Consider the following 12273-nt stretch of genomic DNA (forward strand, 5'->3'; position numbering starts at 1 on the left):
AATTAAGTTCACTTATTACAATCTTAATCTTTTCGTGTACATTTTTTCAGTCTCATTCTTCCACAACTGTTAAATTCTCGATATCATTTCTTGGTATAGTAGTATGTCTTAGCATCGATAATGAATCCATATAAGAGGTCTATTTTAACTAAGATGTTGGTAGATTCACCGCTGATGTAAGTTCTCTAAAATCATTTTAAATCAATTAATCCTCTGCTTGTTTTAGAAGGGGCAAGTTAATTCTTCTCGAAATATCTTGAAATGAGAAGAGGAAGGGGTTTTGTAGTATTTGCTAAACATTTTTAATTAGATTTTAATGGATCAGCGAGTGATTAAAATCCAGTAGTGTTACATCTTTTATACTTCGAGAGGGGTGTTTGACCGGTAACTGTTAAAATTAAATAAATAGAGCATATCATTATTTGGAAATTTTTTAAAATATGCCTCACACAACTGACATTAGTTGTGTGAGGCTCTTTTTTGTGAGACAAAAAAATGAACCCAAAATTTGTGGACCCAAAAGTGTAAAAAGTGGGTCAACTTTTTTATCTCACAAAAAAGAGCCTCACACAACTAATGTCAGTTGTGTGAGGCACATAGTAAAACTTTTCCATTATTTGAGTTTCATATCATTTTTTAGTTTGATTTTGGTTAATATTGAAAACATATATGAACGAAAGATCATTGTTAGATTAAGAAATAATCATGTGTTATAAAAATCATAAAAATATTTCAACAGATCATATGTTCGTCAATTTATTCGATTGTTAATAAACACATATTGACTCATCAAAATGATATCCATAACTCTAACAAACATGAATCGAGTTTATATATCTTTTATGTTACGATTTTAGTTTCGATAAAAACTAAACCAAACTGACACATGAACATTAGGATGTTTACGAAAAACCAAAAATCAAATCAACGGAAAAAAAAATCGTCAATTTTTTTGTTTGGCATGTTGGTTTTTAATTTTAAAAATCGATAAAATTTGGTTTAATTTTGGTTTCAAGCAAATAATAGCCTAAAAAACTAACCAAAATTGTCTATATAAGTACTTATTTAAGAAATTATAACTGCACACACACACTTATGCATATGTATATTTTTATATAAAATTTTACTGTCTAAATTAACTTTGCACTCTTGGTTCGTAATAGAGGTGTTCATCTTTATAATAATCCAATTCTTTGCTTTTACTTTCTAGTTTGATTTATAGTCTTTATTCTGATAAATTTATGAATCCATTTTATGTTCAAAATAACTTGCCTTTGAGTTCTTTAACTCTTTCCATTGAGGATCAGCAGTGAGATATTTGGGTGTGCCTCTCAGCATTAAGAGGCTGTCTGTTTTGCAGTGTCGGCCTCTACTGGAAAGGATGGTGGGAAGAATAACTACATAGACATCTAGGTTTCTATCATATGCAGGTTGCAATCAATTAAGAGCATCTTGTTTTAAATTTACAATTTTTTGGTGTCAAGTTTTCATTCGTCCAAAGAAAATCATTAAGCAAGTCGAAGGTCTTTGTAGCAGATACCTATGGACAGGAGGAAATGAGATAAACAAGAAGCATTATTAGCTTAGGAAAGAGCCTGTTTCCCGAAGGCTGCTGGAGAATTTAATGTTATGCAACTAGAAATTTAGAACCAAGATGCCATATGTAAACACTATTGGAATGTATGCCGAAAGAAAGATTGATTATGAATTCAATAGATCCATAATTACTACATTAAGGGACCGTATGTGTGGGATGTCTATCCAAAACAAGCATCATGAGTAGTGAGGAAGATCATGAAGGCTAAAGCTACTGTTGAGAAGGCTGGATACTCATATGATGATCTTCTTAGATAGGATCAGTTTTCCATCAAACAACTATACAACAAGATACGAGGAGACTTCCTGGAGAAAACTAATTTGCAATGATGGTGGGTGTCCAAATTTTATTCTACAGCTAGTGATGTTGGGTAGAATCTACACGAAGGACAGGTTAGCATCTTGGGGAATGAAAAATGAGAAGTTTGTTCTGTGTGATGTGGAAACGAAAGCATAGAACACTTGCTTTTTTCAATGCAGCGATGCTTACTCAGTTTGGAAAACATTACTGCAATCGTGAGGGGTTGGGAGGAGTCCCATGGGGTGGCAACAAGAAGTGCAATGGGCGACTAGCAATGCGACGGGGTTGAGTGCCAAAGTTAGTGTGTATTGCGTAACCTTGGCGGCATGTGTTTATTACCTGTGATGGAGAGAAACCAAAGGCAATTTCAAGAGAAGAAGTGCACTGGTCAACAAATGTGTGTGTAGAGCATGGTACAAGGAGTTCACTGTAGGGGAAACTTATCACCCAGAGTTGCTGGTCAACTTAGAAGTTTAGATTACTATATCCTGCTGCAACATAGCAATAGGTAGAAGGGGTACGGTGAAAGAGGCTTGTTGATTTGTTGGACGTATCTTGTTTGTTTGAGAGTTCAAGCCTGTTTGATCTCTGAGGTTTTGTTTACTTTGTTGCAAATATTTTTTCCGGTAATATACATACTTATTTACCAAAAAAAAAAAAAAAAAAAAAAAAAAAAAAACTCTTTATCATCATTTAATTTGATCATTATCGTCAATATATCTTTGTAAATCACAACTCTTTATTTTTTGTATAACAAATTCAGTTGTTTTATTAAGTTTATTGGAAATAGTTAAACTTTTGGATATTGCCGTATTCTCGAAAAAGCTATATATATAGTTTCTTCTTTGCTGAAAGAGTAATTGATTTGATAGTGTTATGCTGGAATTTAGTCAATCTAAAAAGGGGAAATTTCAGTAATGTACAATTTAAAGACACAAAATTACATTTGCATAGCCATATTTTTAAATTACAAACCCATGACCCAACAAATTATAGCTGACTTGTATATATAACATTATGGGGGGGGGCGGAGGGGGCTATCTTGGGTAAGTAAAAGTTTTTCAATATGGGATGGAGTGTTATATCCCGTATTTTTGAACGTCGGGTTATTTGCCGAGGTGGGGCCCACACGTCGAGATATTTTTGAAACATCTGAGAAGTCATATGAATTATATATGTAAAGTTAAACACAACTCATGAAGGACCCTTGGGTCAAATCAAAGTGGAAACCCTCCAAACGAATATTCTTAAGAAAACGTTTTCGGTGACCTGACTTCGAGGGGCAAAAACGGCATTATAAGTTTGGAATTTGGAAAAATACCGAGAAATAGAAGTTGTAGATAATTGAATTAGCTTTCCAACCATAGGTCGTGGGTTAAGGCGATATCTGTACAAGGAGATATGAACGTTTTAAGGTCGAAAGGTCAGTGGGCTAGGCCCAACTCGTGACCAACCGGATTGGCCCAAAAATGGAAAAAAATTATTAAGCCCAATTCCAAAGGGGTGGCCGGCCATGTGCAAGGCCCACCCATGAATTTAATTAATTCTTCCATGTGCTATAATTAATGCATATATTGATCTTTATCTCATAGAAGCTTCATGAATTAAAGAAGAGAAAAACAAGCACAAGAAGAGCAAGACTAGAGGGCACATTCGGCCCTTGCTCCTTACTTTCACCTCTCAAGAATCTTCCTCCAAAAATATTTTTCTTGTCATATTCCTACTATATTAAGGGCCCTCTACAACATGGTGCAATTGTTTGGGAAGAAAGAGTGCTTGTTTCTTCAATATGACAACTTGTTTAAGTGAAGAAGATTAAGGAAAAAGGTAAGGATTCATTCCATGTATTTATGTAATGAAGGTTTATTTGTGTCGTAGTAGATGGAAATGAGTAGAATTCATGAAAATATGGAAGTTTGCAAAGTGGGTGTGCATATGCATGTGTGGCCGTGTGTGTGTAGTAATGTATAGGTGTGATGAGTTGAATTGTATGTTGCCTTCTAGTTGTGTGTAGGATGAAATGTATATTGAGAATGAACGTTGAATGAATTTGATGGAAGATGGAAACTTTGAATGTTAGCCGTGTGGTGGTTGAAGTTGGAATGAGAATGAATTAATTTGGTTTAACATGTTTGTTGTATTGTGGTGATGCTTGCAATGTAAATAAAGGTAAAATAATGTAAGTTGGCAATTACATGGAAAGTAGAAGTTTATGCCGTTTTAGTGTAATTTTATGACATTATGGAAATGGAGTTGTTAAGGTGTAAATTATGATGATTGTTGATGAATTTGGGATATGGAAACATGTTATGAGTAAGCGTGTTAAAGATTAGAAGTTTCGGATGAATTATGATTTTGGTGGAAAATTGTATATTTTGTATATCGTATGAATATTTTGTACAAATGATATGAAATGTTTCTAAATTATATTGTGATGATCATGGTTAATGATGAATGTGAAATCCTTGAGATTTGTTTGGAAATTTGAAATTTGCAATGGAAGTATTGCTTTATGTGGAAAAGAAAGAATATTGACGTTAGAACCATTTTGATGTGAGTCGTGGTAACTTTGGTATTGTGGGCTGTGTTGTTGATATATATTGAGCCGAGCTAAGTCTCGGGGTGTTAAATGTATAGGGAAGTCTTTGCCGAAATTTCGGTGAACAAAAAAATGAAGTTAAGTGAATTCTTAAAACTTGAAATTCCTAATTGGTAACTCGACCATTTGTAGATTTTGGACGAAACGGAAATCGAGTTTGAACACGCATAAGAAGTGAGAAGGTATGTAAGGCTACCCCATTTCTTCTTTTGGCATGTCCTAGGTATACTAGGTCGATATTGGAGCCTCGGGGGCAATTCTTTTCCTTGAAATCCGAAATAGAAATCGAGTACTATTCATTCATTGAATTGAACTATAAAACTCATATTTTGTGGGAAAGTGCCATATGTTCAAAACTTTTGTAAAATGTAGTCGATTTGTTTCGAAACCTCCATGTATAAGTCCATAGATCCCAACGTCCGCGATTCGTGTCCGCCACCTCGACTTGACCGGGGGGGCCCGCTAACTCCGAGACTCTTTTGTTTGCTCTATTAGTCTCTTTTTGTATAATGTTGGCAAAGGATTTTGTTTGTGAATTTGGCTATCGAAAAATAATATTTTGCTTGCCGCGATATCTGAATTATATTTTGAATCATAATTACCATCTTGGAGATCTTTTGTTGTGAAATGAACCCTTTGATTAATTGTTCGAACTATTTTGACTAATGAGTCAACATATGATTTTATCAAGTTTGTAAAAGTATTTCGATATATGAATTGCATTGTTTGCTCACGACTCCGCTCGTGCCTTTATTATGACTTCGTTCGCCGGTTCCGGGCCGGTTTGTGATCGTGCGCGCTATGATAAAATTCGGCAGTATGCTGTGTTACGGTTCCCGAGACCTCGCCATAGGGCCGGGTTCCGTTTATGGAGTTATGCTGTGATATGGCTTATGGTACGTTTGATGATGTGATATGTTTGATGATGTGATATGTTGTGTTCGGGGTGTACGGAGATTTGAAACCTTCGGAGTTATGCTTGTGTGTGGCACCGGCGTCGGAGTGGTGACCACGTTCACGAGCTTTATGCATGATTTTCCATTTGCATTATGTACATGTGTCTTCGATGCAGATTACGATACTTTGATCGGTATTTTCTCTCTGTACCCTTCACTTCGATTATGGTTTGGATTTTTGTACTTTATGCTTTACATACTCGGTACATCTTTCGTCATCGACCCCCTTTCGGGGGGTGCGTTTCGTGCCCGCGAGGTACGAAGGTTCGTGATTTGCCGGTGTAGGCCACACGATGCTGCCATTATAGAGTGCTCCCTTTCGATCCGGAGCCCGTTTGGTATATATGTTTTGCTATGTATCTTTTTGTACATTTGTGACTGTACGGGTACGGGGCCCTGTCCCGTCATATGTTCGTGTGTTCTGTTCCGTTTGTAGAGGCCTGTAGTCATATATGTGGGTCATGGGTCACGTATGTGTTCGTTTGTTTATGATTGCGTCTTAACGCGGTCCCGTTCGTTACTACGGCCAAGTCGGCCAAATTATTTGTATGTGTGTATATATGTTCGGCGATGTATATTCCGCCGCCTCTCGATTTTGATATGATATTTTTTTGTACGCGCGACCGCCTAAGACAGTATTTAATTTTTCATTCTGCTGTAAATGATGCATATGATATTTGAATCAAGCCATATTATGATGATTCGATATGAAAATCTGTTTGGGTGTCCAAGTAGGGCGCCAGTCGCGGCCCACGGGGCTGGGTCGTGACATGGAGGCTGCAAAATGTAAAAAAAAAAAAAAATAAGTATGGCCATTTCGGGTAAATAGTTTACCCAAAATGGCATACGCTGTTATTTTCCCATCTAAATATGTGCATGGAAGTATATTTCATATAATTTTAAAAAAAATTGAATTAACTTAAAAAAAGACAAAACCAATAAAAATCTAAGCGATGAAAAACTGAGTTAGTTAATTTGGTCTGATTTCATTATTTTAAAAACAGGCATAATTAATCTAATTTCCTTTTAGAAATGGAAAAAAAAAAAAAAAAAAACTAACCCAAACCAAATCATGAACGCATATCCCAATAGTTTTGTCTTAAAAAAAAAAGTTTATGGGCATAGAGAGCGGAATATGTTTTAAGATTTAAAATATACATGTAAAAAGTGAACTTTTATCCTATATATACAATATAATTTTTTTATTTTATAAATACTATAATTTGACGATAAAAATGTTCAATTGACTAACCTTAAGTTTTTGTACACGTGTCCTTAGGAGATTAGACCTTGGAACAGAACATAGTCTATTTATAAGAATAAAGACATCACATATTTTAACTACTAGATGGCCCGGGCATTTGCCCAACTCCGTTATGTGACATATTAATACAACATCACCAAAAAGGTACAATATTGAGAATAATTTCATATTTGTTTTAATCAACATGGATCATTACTGAAAACGGAAATAATAATGTCAACCTAATCAAATGTTCACAATATCAACGCTTCATACTATATAGTATTAGATACATTGAGGAACAAATTTGTACAATATATCTTAAAGATCATGAATATGTACTCCCAACAGTGTAAAGTTTGCTTCCTACATTCATCAGTTTGTTTCATGACAAAAGGAGGTGCATCCTTTTACAAAGTTAACCACCACAATCATATGTATAATGTCTTGAATTTCTGTTTCATAGCTTTTGATTCCCCTTTCTTACATTTTACGACACCTGCTTCTGCTGGGTTGTCACTTCCTTCTTTTCATTGTAAAAAGGGAATCTCCACATCATCTGTAATCCACCTTACCTTTATATGAACAAGCTTGTCAAACATATTGTTGAAAAGTTTGTAATAACTGTTCCATAAGATCTAAACCCTCAAAAACCATAGTAAACCGAGATAGAATTTAAGTGCAGCTGAATTTTGAGCAGAGGAAAAAGGAATAAAGCAGAACAAGAAATTTTTCTCAAACACTTACAAGGTAAAGATAACAGCACAGAGAAGGGAAAACCTAGAGAAACGAACAATAATTCTCCATCTCTAAATCCATCAATCAGCTCTTCAGTTACCGAGCATGGCTGGGAAGGAAAGATTACTAACAGCTAGAAATCCAACAAAATGAAATGCAAAACCACCAAAAAAAAAAAAAAATGGTAAAGGGCATAAAATGCATAAACTTGATATTTCATTTCTACAAAATTTGCAGATTGGGTACCTTCTACAGACAATAACTTGTTCGATATATTAGCAACCAAAAGTCCTCCTACAGTCATAAGCTCCATCTTTTATGGGTAATAGAGTCAATACTGACTGGAAGTGTGTGTGAAGGGGACTGACCTTGGTGTCAAGCTAAATGAACTCTTGGATGTATAGTGCAGAGTCACAAGTGCCACTTGTTTGGTCAAGTTGTTAACCTGAGAATGGATACCCCCTGCATTATTTGAATTCATGTTTCATGCTTCCGAACCAGTCGTGTATTTATATTCTTTAGATAATCGAGAAATTTCGGAGGACAAGAGGCGCATGATTCAAAACTTGATGGGATAATGGTCCTGCTCCACAACCCTTCTCCGCTTAAATTTTTTTTGGTAAATGTATTATATTTAACCAATGAAGTTTACAGTGTAAGAAGGTGGCCCAATGAGAATTAAGTTTCGTAAGATGCATACAAAATTCCAGCTAATAGTCCAAGCAAATAATGGAATTCCAAGATCAACTAAATAAACTGTAACCAAGGCAAAAAATCAATTAGTATGCACAACTTCATGAAGACTTGTGAGGAAGGGTTCATAATGTATAAGACATAGATACCCTCTGAAATTTGATCTGAAACTACTCATAAGGTTCAAAAGCTAGGAAAGTTACTATTTTTATTGAAATACAGGAAATAATTATAGAGATATATTTTTTTTTTTTTTTTTTTTTTGATAATGCAGATATTTTCCATGGATGCTAGAAACAAATTCAATGTAGTAAACTAAATCTCTAAACCAGTGTCAGCAAATAGACATATTTAGCAAGAAGATGGGGGAAATATACGGAAACATGTACGATAACACTTCATGAAGAAACATTTTAGCACGAATCCTAAAGCCATTTGATTGATTCTTCACCTATAGCAGTAAATTTCATCCTACATTAAATGTTTTAAGGATATCCAACGTAGATAATCAGAAGCAAAACCATGAAGGTTAAGCAATTGAACTCTTTTATAGAGTTCTGATCACTCAAACTGTGCTTCCAGAAGTGAGATTTGTCTAATTCAAATTGTTAGTTGGCCATATAATTATCAACTCAATATTGTATCTTAAGCTCTCTCTGATATTTCACCAGAGTGCTATTAGGTACTCCCTCCGCCCCTCCATCCCAGTTTATGTCATACTTTCCGCTTTTTGATAGTCAATTTGACTGAATTTTGAAACTAAATTGTATTAGATTAACTCAATATCTTAAGTTAAAACTTATATATTTGAAAACTACATGAAAGGTACTATCAGTTACAACTTCTCTCATATCAATTTGGCGAAAAGATATCTTAAAATGTTGGTTAACGTTCATACAGTTTGAATCTGGGGAAGCGAAAAATATCACATAAATGGGGACAGAGGGAATAGTATCTAGTCGCAATCTGCCCTACCGGCCAACATTTGATCTCAGATTTTTTCTCAACTGAAACTCTGGCTTCTAGTGGTTTTGAATTGTTTCTCTTACAGGTAAACATCATAATTAGAACTCATCCTTACTCGTCATCCATTTCAGTTCTCTTTCTCGTCATCCATTTCAGTTCTCTTTGTTACCGGTTGATGCACTTAGTTGGTCCGTTGGTGCATGCAATGGCAACACCAATAGGGTTACATAGTGAAGAGAAAATCTGGTTAAAAGTTTATACACTAAAATTTTTATTAGTGAAATTAGGAGAAGATACTCAAATAAAATACCTGAACTCCCAATTCTTCATGTAATAAGTCGGCCTCGAGCTGCCCAAGCACTATGTGCAGTCTTCTTTGCCATGAAAGAGTAGGAAAGACACTGCTGAAAAATGATTGTCTAGGCTTATATTTGACATGAATTCATACACAGGTTACCTCCAGAAACCTCTTTCCCTATCAGCGCCACAACATTCAATAAGTTGATGAGATTTGGGTGATCTACCAGAAATTGCACTCTCCCTACCAATTGTTAATGACCCTACATCTTTGAGATCAACACAACACTACAGGTTTGAATAACATAAAACTTAAATTGTTTAGCTTCTTAAACATAGAACTTGTGATTTAACTTCGCAAGTACACAGTAATTATCAAGAGAAATGAAAGGTGTCACTCATTCCTTGCTGCAATGTAAATGCCGAAAACCAGTATGTTCAACGATGGGGATAAAATTGGAAGCAAATGCCGAAAATGAGTATGTTTAACAATGGGGACAAAATTGGAACAAAATTCCAAGTACTCATAGATATCCTTTTCCAATATTTTCAGGCTTCCCAATCATCTTTTCGATGGGCTGCTGCTGGGAGAAAACTAATTTTTCAAGATAGACACTTAACTTTTTTCCCTATCTACTTCCTTACCCTTTTGCTTAACGACATCAAATAGATTTTGTGGAAGAATGTATGAGAGGAAAACAACATGAGCAGACCTCTTGACACAATTCTGAATAAGAATTCCACAATCTTATGATTTTAATTATAAATCATATTCGAATACATACTTTGTCTCCATTTCTCTTTAAATTGTAAATATCGACAAACTACTCTCACCTAAAATAGTCAAAGAATTTGGAGGGGAAGGCAACAAAAGTATTACGATAAATGATGTGATAAAATTTGTACCCGATTCCAATAAACTTCTCGCTTCTGTAGATTCTATAATATATACAATCATCTGGAAAAAATAACTTTACTAAGAAAAGAAAATATAATTTCTTTCACAAAAAGGGTATACTGAGAAACATAGTAAAATCATACATAGTAAAATCATACAGAATAGAAAGCAAATGGAAGCAACTGCACCAAAAGGACTTAGACATGCATTATCAGAGGCATAAGGGTAAAAACAAATAAGAGTGACAATGAGGAACATGAAAAGTGATCAATACATTGCATAGGCTCAGAAGAATCCTCAAGTTGCCTTGTTAGCTAACAGAACGTGTCATTGCAACATAATCTGAGCAATCTAGCAGAATCATTGCAACATAATCTGAGCAATCTAGCAGAATATCGCCCGAGAGCTGCAACGGTAAAAAAGACCTACAAAGATTTTAAGAAAGAAGAAAATGTGCCTTCTTTAAAGCTAAAACACATGTTCATTTGAAAAGACTCACTGTCAAAATCAAATGAAGAATGAGGGCAGTGATAAGTTATATCTAATTTTTCTTTTGATCAAGGTTATGTAATAACCTGGTTTTACTTGTTGACACCATGTTCAACAAAATGTAGCAGTAGCAGCACAATAAAAATACACAGCGCAAGCAAATAGAATACATGATTTTATAACACTGCATGTATATTGTTTACCAATATTGAAATGTAAAAGTAAATAATGCACCTTTTCAGCTCCTGAATGATAGAAGAGTAGGTCTTAGAACACCTGTGGAGAAAGAAAAGCCACATAAAAAAGTATTTAGTTATTTTAGGCATATAATCAAACGCCTTGTGTTCATTGGTACGCACAGTTTCCCAATAGCGCAGGTCATTCGTGCGAATCACATATTGCACAGAGTACTGACAGTAAAAGAAAAAAAAGCACTAACAGTAAAAGAAAAAGAAAAAAAAAGGAGATGAATTTCACCTTACAAGTCTACTTCTTAAGAAGGAAGGAAAATTTAAATAAGCAAGAAAAACACATATTAATAAATGACATGAAACTCAGAACTTAAACCGCAGAACCAAATTTGGCAAACAATGTCTTCAAATGTGCAAATTCTTTTTCACCAAGAACTTAAACGTTGCAACTTGATGTCCAGTTTAAAAAAAGGACCATTTGACCAATCAACAAAATAAAAACAAACAAATTTCACCAAAATTTCAGGGTATAATCCCTCGCAGTTTTAAGAGGAAAAGGAAAATCAAATTTGATTACGAAAAAAACAGCTTTGAATTCATATATCCAAAATTATGTACCTAATTATCTATTTCCGAACATGCATGTACAAACGCCATGTCATTAAAAAAGAAAACTATCAGAAAACATAAGAGTTACCACCGCAGTCCCATTATAACGCCGGGGTGAATTAAACGAAGAAAAAATTGAAAAAAAGAATTCTTGAAACTAAAGATACAACTACCAGTGAAAGATTGGAACCAAAATAGAGAAAAACATATTACAGAGGATGAATGGGAGAGAAAGTAGCTTAACTGCAGATTTTGAACCAAAATTTTCAATGTTGCAGACGGTGGAGTCTGGAAAAGGAGCAGGTGGAGTAAAATATCGGGTCCGGAACAAAAATGATGCAAAAATTTTTTTTTTTAACCAAAATACCCCAACAAAAAAAAATGTTACCAATATATTTTAGCGATTTTTATCGCGCTAAATCACTTAACCGTAACGGTTCCGTTAAGTCTTTTAACCAAGAAATATAATATCGCGCTAAAGGGATTTTTTCGTGTTTATAGCGCAAGATTTTTTAATTATAGCGCTATGCCATTTTCCAAAACCACCTATTTACACTCCTTTTTACGTAGTTTAGCCGTATATTAATCATGCTTTCAGACTCCGAAACTTCAATATTTTATATAGAACCCTACTTATATTTGTACAATTAATAAGATATGCTCAATACATAAAGAATACGCAATACTTTGGATTGTC

General features: G+C 34.6%; 1 long non-coding RNA gene across 1 annotated transcript; it reads right to left on the reverse strand.

Annotated features, from left to right (window-relative positions):
• Window positions 1-6868: 6868 nt before the first annotated feature.
• On the reverse strand, window positions 6869-10648 carry LOC132060100 (uncharacterized). The gene is made up of 2 exons (XR_009415883.1): window positions 10562-10648; window positions 6869-7542 (listed from the first exon to the last, which is right to left on the reverse strand). It is a non-coding gene; the product is annotated as an uncharacterized LOC132060100 (long non-coding RNA).
• Between the last annotated feature and the right edge of the window lie 1625 nt (window positions 10649-12273).

Source organism: Lycium ferocissimum, chromosome 6 (genome assembly GCF_029784015.1).
Source record: "Lycium ferocissimum isolate CSIRO_LF1 chromosome 6, AGI_CSIRO_Lferr_CH_V1, whole genome shotgun sequence".
In the NCBI taxonomy this organism is placed as follows: Eukaryota; Viridiplantae; Streptophyta; class Magnoliopsida; order Solanales; family Solanaceae; genus Lycium; species Lycium ferocissimum.